At 41.8% G+C, this 16,000-nt stretch overlaps 1 protein-coding gene across 2 annotated transcripts in view; it reads right to left on the bottom strand.

Annotated features, from left to right (window-relative positions):
• DCC (DCC netrin 1 receptor) overlaps positions 1 to 16,000 on the bottom strand; it is a 592,501-nt gene that overhangs the window by 429,637 nt on the left and 146,864 nt on the right. The gene's annotated exons all lie outside the window — the stretch shown is intronic.

The following is a 16,000-nucleotide window of genomic DNA, read 5'->3' on the forward strand; positions in this document are numbered from 1 at the left end:
TGAGAAACACCGGGTAGTGAAGAGAGCTATTTCCTACTACCCCATTCCCGTACACACAGGCATCTTTCATCTCTGAAAATACGGGCACATAAAAAAGGGAAATAGAAGCGTCAATTTATATTTAGGTCTAGAGGAACCTTCACAGTTTTAATTACAGGATGCAAGTCTCAACCGAGTCATTTAGTTCTTGCTGGGATTTATGAGGATGCACTCATTTAACAGAGTTTGCGCTGGAGCACTTAAAAATACTTTATTGGGAGAATTTCATATTCATAATTTACTACGTGGATTTAGACTTCTCAGGGTGGTGTCCCCTTCCCCTAACGGCAAAGCCAAACTGTGGCCCTCGAAGGGAAATTTTTGTTTGGGAACCACGGGAGGATGCAACACATTTGCTGCCAGTCCGAGCAAAACAAAACCAGCAAATTCAAGTGCAACAACAACAAAACCCAGCGTTACCTGAGCAGCCTCTGGTTTGTGAAGGGAAAGGAAAGATCTTCCTAACGTACCTAATGCACCGTGCTTCTGCCTCGCCGATGAATTCCACTGTCCTCCCTGACTTTATGGTAAGCCTTAAAGCAGTCTTGCAATGAAAAGATGACACATCGCACTGCCAAACTCAACAAAATCATGGATTTGGACAAGAAAAATGCAAGGGCAGCAACAGCCAGAAACTTGAAAACATGAAAACGAAAGGTTGAGTAGAAGGAAAATTAAAGTGTTGCTAGCAAAAATTTCTATCCAAATACAGTATCCTTGAATAACCTTGTTAGAAAATTGCATAAAATAAGCCAACGTATGTAATCCCGTTACAAACCGTTAGCTTACAGGCTTTATGCAGAGTGACTGTGTAATGAGATTAAACCACATAAACAAACATGCCCGGCTGTAGCTTGCCGAATTGGACAGTTAAAAAGAAATCTAAAACAAAAAGCCCTAAGCGGACAAATACCACATCATCTACTTTTCAGTCAAGAGCAATTAAGTAGGAAGATAGTGTGGCAATACAAACGCATCCTCACTTTTCTGCACATCCTTGTATAGTTTTCCTAGCCTCGCGTATTTCCTAATGGTGTTTTTATTATGTGTAAGTTATTTAGTTCTCAAAGGTACACAAAGTAGCTAATTGCTCTTAATGAATACTTCCTCTGCTCTCAAAAAGCAGTTTTCCCCCCTTTGTTCTTGTCCCTTAAACAGCACTGTATTCCCAGCTGATCATTAAGGAGCATTTTGTGGGGTTTTCTCCTTTTCTAGCTGACAACACCGCCCAAATAGGCCACAAGCATCAAGTCCCCTGCTTCCTTACTTGTAATCAGCAGCCACTGACACACACACACTGTTTTCTGACAATCCCACATCCATCTTTATCAAAAAGCAGAGAGGCAGAGCCTGCTCACAGCAGCAGGTTGCCAGGCTCAGATCCCTCCCCTTCATCAAGATCTCCATCCACCAAAATAGGCGGTGACCATCGCCCTCCATCTCTTCGCACTTCTCTATCTGACAATATACACTCCTTGCACGTTTAAAGTGCTAGAAGCGTAAGTGAAAATAATTATCAAACTGAAGCGTTAGCTTTTTCCTCCCAAAATAAGGCAATTTGTGATATTCTACTAGTTTTGCAGACATTCTATTTTTCTCCCTCTCACTACAGGTCTTTATCCCACAGCGTCCTCCATTTCAGACACTAAATTCAAGTGCGTTGTGAAGGTGAAAGTCTGAATTCAATATCCAAACAAGTAAAATCTCAATGAGACATTCAGACTAGCAGGAAGAATGACTTATCACAACATCAGCAGAATAACAAAGACTTTGGTAGCTTGAATCTTTTACAAGGGAAACAAAGCTGGGGTGTAGCTTGAACATCTACATGCAAACCAGGTGCCCAAGTCCCAATTACAGTCAACTAAAAAACCCAACAAGATCTAGACACCAATTTAATTGACCAACTTCTAGAAGCTGCCCATATGTGGGCTTTACTTCCACTGGAGAAGCCTTATGATATCCTAAATCTGATGAACTTGAGAAAGTCCTCTGAATTCATTACTTAGGATGCTGACCACAACCATCTGGGTGTCTAAAGGTCACCGTTGTGTAATGTTTTCTGCACTTAAATGGCATGCAGCTATTACAACTTTGACTTAACAGCCTACAGTCTCGGGTCTCCCTTGCTTATACCAATAAAAACCTCATTATTTACACATCAGACAAGTTCAGAAGAGTAAGCACTATGTTCCACAACTTCATAGATTACTCCAAAATCTCAGGTCTCATCTGATACTCATTGAAGTCATCAGAACCCAAATGAACGTCTTGTCCTATTAGAGCAAAGTTTTTTTAAACGGTATTACCTTCTTTAAAGCTATAATGACCTTCTAGACATCACTGGCTTCTCATGCAGATCCCTGCCCTGTCCTGCAGTCACGCTAGGCAACAAAACCAAACAAAAAAAAGCCCCAAAAAGTAATCCCATGTCAACTGCCTACAACAGAACAGACATGGAGTGACTGATCCTGAGAAATCAGTTTTCAAAGGAAACAGATGCTTCGGTAAAGCAGCCTCATTTACCTCCATCTTTCATGTGTCTATAGCGGAAGAAAGATTTTCTAAAGATCTGAACTGCTCCAGAAGACAGCAAATGCCTTTCCCTGCCAAACTTTCACACCAATACACATGTAACTATTCCTAAAGCCTCGATATTTTTAAACTGAGAATTGATGTTTCAGTGGTGTTTGGGCTACATTATATTTTCATGAAAGCTGTTGTCAGGCAGGTGGAAGTCTGACATTTAGGTGACATTTTCTACTGAGCAAGACAGTTCATCCCTTTATTTAGCTGGTTTAATTTGAACAAAAGTATTTCAGTAGCAGCATCCTCATGGATGTTGTGTCCCATCACTACCTAGATCCTAAGGTGGTACAAATCTTAGTAGAGTTCTTACTACATCTGCATTTTCTTATCAAAGGAACAACTGAGATCCAGTTTCAGATTATTTTTAACAATTTTGTTAACAGGAGCATACATCTTTTTTCTGCAAAAGACAAGAACTTTGTTTTTGGAACAGCTCCTCAAGCTTCATATATAGGCCGTTTATATTTCTCAAGAGTTTCATAGAAATGATACTAACCTTTTTTACAGCAGCTACTGTTCTGCTACTAGAACAAACACAGCTTTGTAACCCAAGCTTAAGGGAAAAAGGAAGAGTGTCAAGGGTATAGGAGGGAAGACACAAGGGAGAGCTGAAGATTTTCTAGTACGAGCAGTGATCTATTCTACTGTGAACATAACTAGTGAAATGAAAAAGGAAGTGTCAAGAGACTAAAAGAAAAAAAACCACACAAAATACCTTATCTAGAAATTACACACCCATCCACCCATCTTTGGAAGTAGTAAATTGTACTGCGGTGCCTGAAAATTAAACCACACACTTCTTTTGCTTATAAAATGCCACAGTAAGTACTTTTGAGCAGCTCTGGCTACCGTACTGTTTGTGGCAAGCTTTCAGGGTGCAGCAAGGTGACCACCCACACGCAAGCCAAGGGCGACTCTTGCCCCATGGTATTCTGCATTTCAGCTAAGACAATCATAGAATGGTTTGGGTTGGAAGGGACATTAAAGGCCACCCAGTGCCACCCCCTGCCCTGGGCAGGGACACCTCCCACCACACCACGTTGCTCCAAGCCCCGGCCAACCTGGCCTTGAACCCCTCCAGGGATGGGGCAGCCACAGCTTCTCTGGGCAACCTGGGCCAGGGGCTCACCGCCCTCAGAGTGAAAAAATTCTTCCTCAGATCTCATCTCAATCTCCCCTCTTCCAGTTTGAAGCCATTACCCCTCATCCTATCACTACATGCCCTTGTAAAAAGTCATAGAATCATAGAATCTTCATGGTTGGAAAGGACCTTTGAGATCATCGAGTCCAACCATACACACACAAAAAACCACCCCTACAATCTCTGCCACTAGAGCATGCCCTGAAGCGCCACATCTACACGTTTCTTAAACACCTCTAGGGATGGTGACTTGGCCACCTCCCTGGGCAGGCTGTTCCAGTGCCTGATCACTCTTTCACTGAAGCAATTCTTCCCAATATCTCATCTAAACCTCCCCTGCTGCAACTTCAGACCATTTCCTCTGGTCCTATCATTATTCACCTGGGAGAAATAGTATATAATAGTATACCTGTTACACATACAGAACCCAAACACCCATTGAGCTCATGAGCATTCCTGTTTCCTAATGGTCTCCTATTTATTTGCCTCATTCCCCACTACCTTCCATCGGCCACCGCCATCAGAAGCCAAATATGACCTCATGAAACTTTAAAACCCCCAGTGTTTAATTTTGATCCACATGTTTGAGACCACTATTTCATATCAGACCCTTGGCTACACATTAAAGGACCTCTAAATCAATGGTGTTAAATCCAATATGAATTCCCACGCAAGCCAGGACTACAAGAAACCCTATCAAATTAAACAGTCTAGTTACTCTGAGCTGAATTTGGCCCATAAACGCAACAGGTGAAAATCCACAGCAATTCCATCACGGAGATGGTGCACAAGCAGCTTTAATCGCTATTTGAAGCATGGAAGCATCCTGCAGATCAACTTGTCTGCATTGCAGCCAAGATAATCCTTCATTTGAGCTGCTTATCGGAGATCCACCCTGCTGTTTGGATAGGAGGATTTAGCTCTTAAGGGACTATTCTTTGAGATACTGAGCCGCTCCCGATGGATACTCAGCCCCCAGTGAGATCAGAGCCGTGCCCAGGCCAGGCAGGACCGCACAGGATGAGGCCTCCCAGTTCATGGTAGCTTAAAAGAGCCACTTAACCAACCTACAGCACTGCTAAAGGAGAAATGGTTTTATTTTTAAATTCTAGCTTTAGTGTTACCATCTAATAAAGATATAAAAGCAAAAGTATTTTCCCGTTGTTATACAAATACCTTGTTTTGCTTAACAGGGGAACAAAACGACACTGCCCAAAGCTATATCAAAATAAAGGAAATCAGCGTCTGAATCCATACCTTTCCATAAGATCAGGAGGTGAAAGCTCACAATTATCAGCTAATCCTCCCCTTTTTTTAAAAAAACCTTTTATGCCTTCTGATGACTTTAATTAATATTCTTCAGAAATATTTTGACGAATTTCTTCCCCATACTTGCTACATACTATTTTCCATTCTGAATATTATTTTTTTTATTAGCACCTAAGGGAATTAAGTAATCAATTCCCAATTTTTCTTGTGCCCACCGCTGTTTAATAACTGACACATAACATGGCTTTTAAGCAACAAGAGGGTGGTGCCTTTATATGTACTTTATGTAATTGCCCATACCAGTAAAATATTAAGTAAAGCAATGTACAGCCACGAATTTCACACAGGTGATCTGTACGCTATTACTAAATGTTGAACTCAATGTAATTTATTGCATGTTGCCAAACAGTAAGCAAACACGCATCAAAAAAAAAAAAAAAGGATCATTTAGAAAATTGGCTCAAATTATGAAAATGCCCTGGAAGTTCAATTCTCAGGACTGGGTATTTAATCTTTATTTCAAGACAAACTCTGCAAAATAATTTGCAGTATCAGCTCCCAGTGGAGTAGAGGTTAATGAGTAACTCCTGGAATACAAGACAGATCCCAGAGCCCTGGATGACCCCAGCGGAAGTTATGGATGCTAAGCAAGCCTCTCGCCCGGGCACATACTCTATTATTGCAACTCAGTGCAAGTATTTACGATAACCCTTCATCACAGGCTACCGAAACCTCAGAACCATTAAAAGATTCTCCATGTTTCAGCACTTCACTCATCTTGCAGACAGATGCCACTCGTAGCTGCAGTGTTCGGAACAGAAACAGTCAGGTTACCCAACAAGGCTGGGCAGCCTGCATCTTCACAGGTTTTTGGAGACCCAACTGGTTAATCCCTGAACCTTAGGCAGAAGGTGGACTAGGTGACCTACAGGTCCGTCCCCCACCCCCCCCAGCCTGAACCAGCTGAAACAGTCACTGATGGATGAGCACAGTTGCATTCTTCAGGTATTTGCCCACCGTATATTGAAGCAAGAGCCATGTACAAGCCCTTAGAAACAACCTGCCTGTTGATGTCAATTATTGGTTTCTCACAACCTCCAAAGACATCCTTTATTGGATTATGTGATTGGATACATGATCTCCATACTGGACTGCTACGTGCTCATGAACATTTCATGGCAAATCTCTGTAGGAAGTCTGTTTCTTCATCTTAAAAATAGGGATAAATGATACTGGAACCCCAGGCAAAGTAATTAAGGATTTACATTAAATCTCTAGTAATAAAAATATCTACCTGTTACTAACACTTAGTAAACTGTAACCAGCCCTAATAACTGGGCCGTAGCGACATGCTGTTTGTTGTGCAGCACTTCTTCCATAATCACCCAACTTTTGAAACGAGACAATTATGAACAAACAATTTTGAAGATAATATTTCAGGATGCCATTAAAAAAAACCCCAAAATTAGTATTTTCTTCTTGGGACATGTTGCCTTAGTTACATGTTTCCAGAACAGATAAGACTGACTTGAAATCAGGGCTACTGAAAAGCTGCGGGAAAGTAAACTTGTGACAACCACCTGAACACTGCTGAAATTACAAGTAAACAAGACAATGAATTCCCCAGCAGAGAACACAAGCGAAGAGACACTGCAGTAGTTGAATCAAGGCCCTGTCAAGGGACTGTCATATATTCTGTATACTTTTGGCAAGGAGTGAGCAAAGTGTGGTTGACGTGACAGCAGAAAAACGCGTTCAGATTTTAACAGAGATAAACTATTGACACTAACTCTCTGCCTCTGCTCTCAGACACACATTTTTGTTCTGGACTTCTGATCATCAGGCAGCTACGCAGATACGTTCAGTAGATTTAATCCACTTGGGGCTTTCAACGCTGTGCCTGAGCACCATATGATGCTGATAAAAATTGCAGAGGAGCCCCCTCCTAATCAATATTAAATGCAGTTTAGAGGGTATTTAATTAGCATACCCGGAACATAATTACACTTCTGTTTTTCCGTGTGAGGTAGGCTTAGTCATACACATTGGTGTATTTTGTATAAAACGCAGGCATCACAATTACGATGATAAACTGCTCCAAGACTCCCAGGCAGCCTTTCCATAATTGCTAGAAGACGGGAGCCCTGACCTCAGATGGCAACCTGTATCATTACCGCAGAGAAGACCTAAGCAACTCTATCGATCGGGTTTCTGAGGGACACCGCAGCAGGATGGAGTGCTGGATTAAAATTTAACTACTCCCATTATCCCTAATCAATTACGTCTTTAATCATGTAACATTCACTGTATGACATCCCAAATCAAGTCAAGACACAGCAATGAAAGATTTGGAGCGAGGAAGCAAACTAGAACCTGACAGAGCGGAGCCAGGCAGCAGTCAGTTAAAAAGAGAGAATTATGAATAAAGTGTGTATTATAGAAACGCCAATACACATCACTTCAGGCTGGTGGCTCCGGACAGTTTTGAACCTGTTTTATGGCATTTCATCCATTTGCTATCGAGTTGGGCTTACAATTACTTGCATCCTATACTTTTTTAATGCACTTTCATTGTCCTCAGCTACTCGTCATTTCAGTAACATCCAAACAAGTAAAAAGCAGCAAAAAGTTTAACTTTTTCCCATCGCAGCTTACAATTACAGTTTCTTTCCAGTCAGATAGTATCTACGCTTAAACGCTACCGTGAGTTATTAGAGGAAAGTTGTGTTGTACAATCTAATGACAAGTTAATCTGAAGCAACCTCTGCCAACGACAATTTGAGATATTGCACTACAAAGCCTGCATTGTGAACAGCAGGTTTTTACTAAACAAACTCATTATTTTGAATGGCACGGTATTTCCCTCAGACTAACGAGCTACATTTGATCATACAAACAGAAAAACCTAAACACTGCTATCTGCCTCTTGAACGGTGACAGCTTAAGCTTCAGTTTAGCTTAGTTGCAAATAGGGATCGAATTAAAAATTCAAAAGAAAACAAGCTTTTCTTTCCGAAGAAGATATTCATAACCTGATGGGTAAACAGAGAATGAGACAACCAGGTTGGTAAACTTGCAAGTAAGACATTACACTGCTTCGTGCACACCCTCTGAAGAAGTTTTACTGTATTTTGCATGAAATTTATTCTGCCACTTCAAGGGCAATACTTGTTCACTCCCGCCTGTTTCCTTTTCCATTTCAAGATGAAGGATTTTTCTTTTCACAGCTATCTTCCCTTTGTTTCTCAGTTTTGTTCTTTTAGGTTGGGGGGGCATTTTGGTTGTTTCGTTTTGGCTTTTTTTATTATTATTATTTTTAAAGGTTTTTGAAACAGGCAATTAAGCATACACTATGCATTGCTTACAAAGACAGACAAAAAACTAGTTTCCCTATCCACAGGATCCACACATAGGTTTAATCCAAACAATTCTATTTCATCAAAACTTCATGCAGAGGAAATTAAAGCAATGCACAGATCCCATGCCTTGCCCAAGCAGCACGTACGTACTGCGCACAGTGGCCAACGTGAGTTGCAGTAAGAGAATAAACGGCTGGAAAAAAATTCACCGAGTCATTTCCTGGGAATTCTCTCCCTTTTCTTCCTCTCCTCAAACATCCCATCACTATAACAAAATGAATTCTGTCATAAGAGAGTTTGAGCGGGTTTTGCTTTGTTTAAAAGAGCTAAAGGGCACCGCACAGAGGTCAGAAAAACCCCTGATCTAAGACTCTTAACAAAAGGTCTCGCCATATGCCACCGTTGAGAAAGACCACGTCAGCTTCCGCAGTATTTTAAAGCAAAATTGCACAACTAATAAGCCTGGTCCCGCCAACGCACTGGGTGTGACCGAAGGATACGCCAACGGACTGGTGCCCTCAAAACTTAACAGGAGACGCACAAGTGAGCTCTGGCAGGAGCTCAGCCTCTCAAGCCTCAGCTCTGGCCAGAAAGCTGAACTCCAAGGTTTGCACTGGAGGCGTTAACCTTATTTACCAAGAAAAAAAAAAAATAAAATTGTATTGATTGCTTCTAAAATACATTGGTTTCATTTTTACCCCATCCCCAGCTCGTGCCGTGACAGTCATCTACTTCCTCCACGGCGAACCTTATGCATAAACACGCTATTTTGAATCTCGTTGCAAATATCTAAAACATATAGTGCAATAGTCAGTGATCTTGTTCTCAAGTTTAGCCATTCGACCCTGCAGCCATTACTGGGAAGAGGAGGAAGAGAAAGGATTAAATCCAAATCATAGCAATAGGTCACTGGCAACCCACAGCACGTCCCACTGTCTCCTACACGCATCCTTCCCAGCAGTGGGAAGGAAAATCCATATATGTTTTACATTTATACTTTAATTTCATTATGTCGTAAACTGAAGTGAAGGAACACGAGGTCCGGGTCAAATTCACTACTTCCACGAAGGAACAAAGCTAAGCTTCTGGGATTCGGGCTCCAGAACCTAAGTACGCTCCATGGAAATAATTTCAACTCCGTCATCTAAACTGCCACGAGGACACGCTGCCTCTGTTGCCTCCACACTGATGATATGAATCAGTATGTTTAATTAAATAAGGTATGAGATATTGAAGTGGGGAGAGGGAACAGGATTCTCGCTTGCTATGGTCAACAAATTAAATTCTATTCCCAGTCACACCATTGTAATTTGTTTTAATTTCCAGTCAATGAGGCAAACATCTACCCTTACCCCATGAAAAGAGATAACATTTAGCATAAGTGAGTGCAAAATGTAACCCAGAGGATTTATTACAGACCTACAAAGCTGCGAGAGCAGAATTCGATCACCATCTTGTTTCTCCCCCTGCAGAAGCTGGGAACACTGCAGCCATGCCAGTTATTTCAGAATCTCCAGCCAGTAGGTTCTTTAACACGCTTTTCCCCGTTTTAAAATCCCGAGCCATGCTTGCCAGCAAGGAGGAGTGCAGAGAAAAGATTGAGTAAACATCCTAATTGGTGTGATAGCATATTTTCTGCATTGTGAGAAGTGACAGCAGTAATATTGACCGATCACTGCCAGCTGACAGTGAAATGTCAAGACAGGGTTGGAACAATATACTTCATAATGAACCAACTCTGAATACAAAGTCGAGCGGGGAAAGCGGAAATCAAGTGAGAATGAAAAAGTATAAACACTTCTGATTAAGAGCCAATAGCACCAGCTGGAACAGGCAATATAACAGTGCTGTTGGAGCAGAGGGTCAGCTCCACCGGTGACAGGCTTGGCAACACAACCTTGTTAGCAGCGAGATGAAACCTCATTTGCTCACAAATTTCAGAGGATGTTTCTCAGGCATTCACAGCAAATTGATGTTAGTATATGAAAATACATTTAGCCTCAACTTCCTGGCTCCCGTCCCCAAAACCTCCAACCAAGCCGCAGCCACCTTCATCAAGATCACAACCAGCCGGCGAAAGCACATGGGAGATGCAGGTGCTCGATGGCACTTGTAGCAAAACAAGCCCAAGTTCTGTAGGATGACCAGGCTTCTTGCCATAAACCACCCACCACCATGCAAAGCTACTCCTCAGCAAGATAAAAGAGTAACTGAATGCTGCTAAACTTTCCAGCTCTATCGAGAATCCCAGACTGGCAGGGGCTGGAAGGGACCTCTGGAGATCATCTAGTCCAACCCCCTGCCAGAGCAGGGTCACCCAGAGCAGGTTGGACAGGAACCCAGCCAGGTAGGTCTGGAGTATCTCCAGAGAAGGAGACTCCACCGCCTCTCTGGGCAGCCTCTTCCAGGGCTCTGGCACTCTCAAAGGAAAGAAGTTCTTCCTCGTGTTGAGATGGAACTTCCCATGTTCCAGTTTGTGCCCGTTGCCCCTTGTCCTGTCACCGGGCACCACTGAGAAGAGCCTGGCCCCATCCCCTTGCCACCCGCCCTTTAGCTATTGATGAGCATTGATGAGGTCCCCTCTCAGTCTGCTCTCCAGGCTGAAAAGCCCCAGAAACAGTGTTGTCAGACAGCTGACAGTGTTACTTTCATAAACTCTTCTATAAGTAGGCCTTAATTACAGACAGTTAAAAAAAATTAACCTCATAAATAATATAATGTCTGCATGGTATCATTCTATAGAAAGTACCTTGAAGAGGTCTCATTTTACAAATAAATAAACGGTCTCCAAAGTTCTCTCTTCAGCACCCCAGCTTTGTAATTACGCTTCGCATTTGTACTTTAGAGCTAAAAATCCATGCAGCATTTTAACAAGTAAGTACACCAGAATTAAAGGAATGTTTCCCAGCAAAATGACTGCAAGCTGTCAGCCACCTAGTTCTTCAGATTACTGCAATACCAAATGAGGAAAACTGGACTCCACAGCCTCTGTGGAGACTTTCATCAACTTCAATTTGGAATGTGAACCACAGTCAATGGGCAGATCCTCAACAGAGATCAACAGGGATAGCTCAATTGCATATCAATTATTAAAAAGCACTTGGAGATCTACAAATAATATAACAGAGACCACGGTTATTACTCTGAAGCGCACAGAACGCTACAGGCCTGGAGGAGAATCTGCCTGTCCGGGAGCAGAGCCCAGGGGCAGCTCCATCCCCAGCAGCAGCACAGGCTGCACGAGAGGAATTTTTTTTTTATTATTTAAAAAAAAAAAACACATTATGGAACAAGCTAAAATTTGATGAGCTTGCTTTTCTGTCTCATCGTCTCTTATCTTTAGTACACATTGAAAAGAGACCGTAAGCACACCTTTAAGCTGCATGATGCCAGGAACCCCAGGGCTGCAACATAAACGTTTCTGTTTCCCTTTTTCCTTCCTGCTTCCCCCTTCCCTCCCTCAAAGGTGTTAGTTTAACAACTTATTCGGAAAGGCCTGAAAATAGTATGTGAGATTTTCCTTTTGAGACAGTAAAGTTCCCACGTCCATTTTCCAGAGCCTGGTATTTTATATAATCATCTATATTTGCCAAGACATTTAAAAAAAAAAAAACACCCAAACAACCTAAAAAAGCCCATCATATTGCAAAGATAGAGACAGCAAATTTTTCTCAAGTGAGATCTCCTATAAATAGAAAACAAGTTCTGCCAGCACATAAATGTACTTTTCTTGTCTGATGCATATTCTTTTTATTAAAAGAATGAGGAAATAATTGGTGACACGTCTGAGAATGACTGGCTGCTGATTATGAACAATAATTTGTAATTCTCATTGGTCTTGTTTCATTTACTGCAGAGTCCATTAATGACTTCTTAAGGACTCAAATCAGCTGGGCATTACATTATTAAGAAAACAATTAATAGCCCCAACAACAATAACTGTAACCAAAATAGATACTAATATTTTATGTGTTTTCTCATTGGTACGACTGTTCTTACAACCTCCTGGTAGGGATTTATTCCAATGTTTGTTTATTTTTCCTAGGAGTTCTAGGTAAGTAGAAAAAAAAAAGTGAGTCATGCAGCTGCACACAGACCCTTTAATAATAAGGCCTGTAGCTCTCTAAAGACAGACATCCTCTTGGGTACAAAAATCTTAGATTTCTAAGCTAGTACTTGCATCCTCTAACTGAAAAGACTAGAACCGGTGGCTTGTTTGCTCTTAGGAGCCAACAGAGCATCTAGAAAGAGTAGCAACTCATTAATCACCTTCTGAAAGTGGCTAAAAAATTAGATCAGAAAACTTTTTTGTAAACATTTTAAATATAAAAGCACTTTCAATTTGCAAATCTTCATCCAGAAGAACTTTGCTGGGTAAACTCTACCTGAGTTACCAAGAGATCACGGTGAGCCAGGAAAAGTGCGCTGAAGGTAAAGGTAGAAATTTCCAGAATTCAGCCCTCCACATCAGACCACACCAAGTGTAGGAGAGACCAGGTGGAGCACCAGTAAAAAGCAGCTGCAATAAGCAGCTCACCAGTTACCCATCAAGCTGATAGGACAGGGAAAAAAAAAAAAAACAAACAACCCCACACCCAGAAGACAAACTGCACCATGCCTGCAGCCAAGCAGGGATTCAGATTCCACCTGCCCGGCTGAAAACACAGGGGACATTCAAAGTAGACTGGGATAAACACACTGAGCTGTGTTTTAATCAGGATACTGGGATTAATTAATTGGAGCAAGGATTAAGAAAAAATGAATGTGTAATTTATTAGAGAAATGAAGGCTCGGTGGCTTAGTCTCCAGACGAGGAATTAAATGTCTTTCCACTTATTCCAGTGAGATTCTTAAATAACTCTGAATTAGTCAATAAATACCCATTTTAAAAATGCGGCGTTGCACAAGGAAACCCTGCCCTCTGGCTAAAAGGATTTCAGCTCAACCACAAGCTTTTCCACAGTAACACTTCACTTACCATAATTAAAAGTAAGGGAAATAATCAGTTCTCTTCCCCCCCTCTTTCCCTTATGCCAATTTAGAGACTAAACTCTTCAAGGCCAAGACTTGACCCCATATATCACACGTAAAGAATTATACTCCATAGGATGCAGGCGCTTGGCTTCCGTTTGGCATCTAGACGCCAGCACAACCCACGCTGTCCCCAGCGGCGCTCCTGTGTTTCCTCACAGAAGATCCTTGTGAGGATTCAACTTTTAAACGTTTACAAAGCACGTGAAGAGTTCCCAGCACAGTTACAAAAGCTGTTGACAGGTTCTTGACCATTTAAAGGTTTTACCGTTTCTCAGCTTTCGCTTCCAGCTTTCCCAGTTCAACTGACTCCACCCCATAAACTCAGAAGAAAAGCACTGGATTTGGTTTTATGCTCTCAAAGGCTACGAAGTTGACATAATTTTGAAGACAAAAACCCAATAAATCAACTCAGGCTGGTCTGAAGCATAACCTGTGCTCGTCTGAAAGGTCAGGGAGGTTTAGGGAATCTTTTGTAGTAAAAGACAGAGCTCAGGCATGAGCCAAAAAAGTAATAATAAAATGGCACCAGAAATCGAAACTCTCTGAACTTCCCTGTTTGCTCCTTGGGCCTAAACCCAAACAAGCCACACAATACCATCGAGTGATTTTCTGCACATGGTTTTCCCTCCCTCTTTCTGAAAAGATCAGGCTGCACACACCCTGCGTCTGAATATCCCTTCACCATGGGATGATTAAATTCCAGGACTGAGTTTTGATTCCAGCTGTAAATTAAACAAGCAGGTTCGCAGAATATATTATCAGCTGATCTATAGCCCCGCACTGCTCCACAGGCAACCCTCGATGCCAAAAGCTAATTTGTATGTAACATTTAAAAGGATTAAGCAGCATGAAGGGCCCCCACTTTGGTAACAGATTTGTTCTGTCTGGTCACCAGCGCTCCAATTTCATTGCTAAAAGGTTCAACAAATTTATATTTGCTCTTCCATTTATGGCACTATGCAAATATTATGAAATGGTTTCGTGCCACATGCGAGCTCCTAATGCTTTTTCTGTCTTCTTCCAGATAGTCTTTAATTAGTCAATAATTGCTTGAAGGCGCCAATTGATTGGCATTATAAACACAGGAAAATTAAAACAGTCCTTTTATTTCAGAGCTGTATTTAAGGTTTTAGTAGGATGTTAGCAGCGTATCATTAAGTAGAACAGAGCAAAGTAGCCTACAAAGCACATTTAAGCAGCATGACTAAACACCACCCTATCCTGCTTTACTTTTCAGATTAGGATAGTGACAAGTAGTAAATGAGGATTATGCATGTGCAGTTCTAGGAAGCCTCAAAATACTGAATCCTGTATTGTCTTGCCCATAAATACCCCCACAGCTCAGCAGAACCTGACAAGCAGCTGCAAAGGCTCAGCAGGTTTTTGGTGTCATTTCTGGAGAGATTTATGTTCTCTTCAGCTCTAGAATGCTATATGTTCATTTTACAAAAGCAGAAATAGGTTTCATCCGTGGTTCTGTTCCTGTGAATTCATTTATCTCTTGTCAGGGCCTAATGAAAAACATTTTAAGCTGGTATTTCTGGAGATGTCAAGCCACATTCATTTTCCAAACCTATACTTTTTCACTCTTCCTTTCTTCCCCCCCCCTTTTTTTTTTTGCCTCCTGTGGCAACCACAGCAGCTGAAGATCTTGCACTGATCACTGATAACAGACACACCGCCTGACACTTTTAATCACCAAGATCTTGCTCATCAGTAGCATATATAATATTGTCATGAGGTAGGTGACTAAACAGAAGGAAAGATTGACACAATTATTTTTCACTGCCTGCAAATAATATACTTCATGCTTCATTCAGGTTTAGATTTTTACCTGTGAAGGCCAAAATACATCTTTATGTAGGTGTAACTTATTTCGAAGCCAACTGAAATCTGTCCAGGCTTCAAGACCATCATCAGACAGATACCTACACAAAGTACCACACTTGAGAGTTTTCTGCAGGTGTAAACCTGGAGCAGAAGACCTGCACAAGGAGGAGAGTAAGGTCAACTTTTATCTTCTCTCCCAGGCTAGATTAAACCATCAGCAGGAAACTATTGCTCAGTGGTGGTAGGGGGGAAAACCAACCAAACAAAAAGAACGTTTCAGAGCACTGTCAATATAAGCATTTTTATACAAGTTTTACCCGTAAGCTATTCAGCTCCAAAGCACATCAATACCAATAAGAGGATATTGTTTAAATCCCCACAGGCTCAGAAATCACAATCACCGCACACTGGTACCCCACAGCCCCCCCCCACTTCCCAGCACAGTCCTGCTGGGACACCAGACTGACTGACCGGTGCTTCCCTCCTGGGGCTGCACGACCAGCCTGGCTCCATATCGCTTATTTTCTTCATATTTTTCTTTAGAAGAACCAAGAAGCATTACCTATTGGACTATAACATCATTTAGCATGCCTTAACATCCCACCCCCTCAGTGACAGCAATTAGCACCATGAAAAGAAAGCCTCTTATTCCATAAGCAGCCAAAACACAGCAAGGACAGGCACCAGACTCATGGTGGGCAGCGGCAAGTTATCCCCACACAAACACCACCCCGTCAAC

Source organism: Larus michahellis, chromosome Z (genome assembly GCF_964199755.1).
Source record: "Larus michahellis chromosome Z, bLarMic1.1, whole genome shotgun sequence".
Lineage (NCBI taxonomy): Eukaryota > Metazoa > Chordata > Aves > Charadriiformes > Laridae > Larus > Larus michahellis.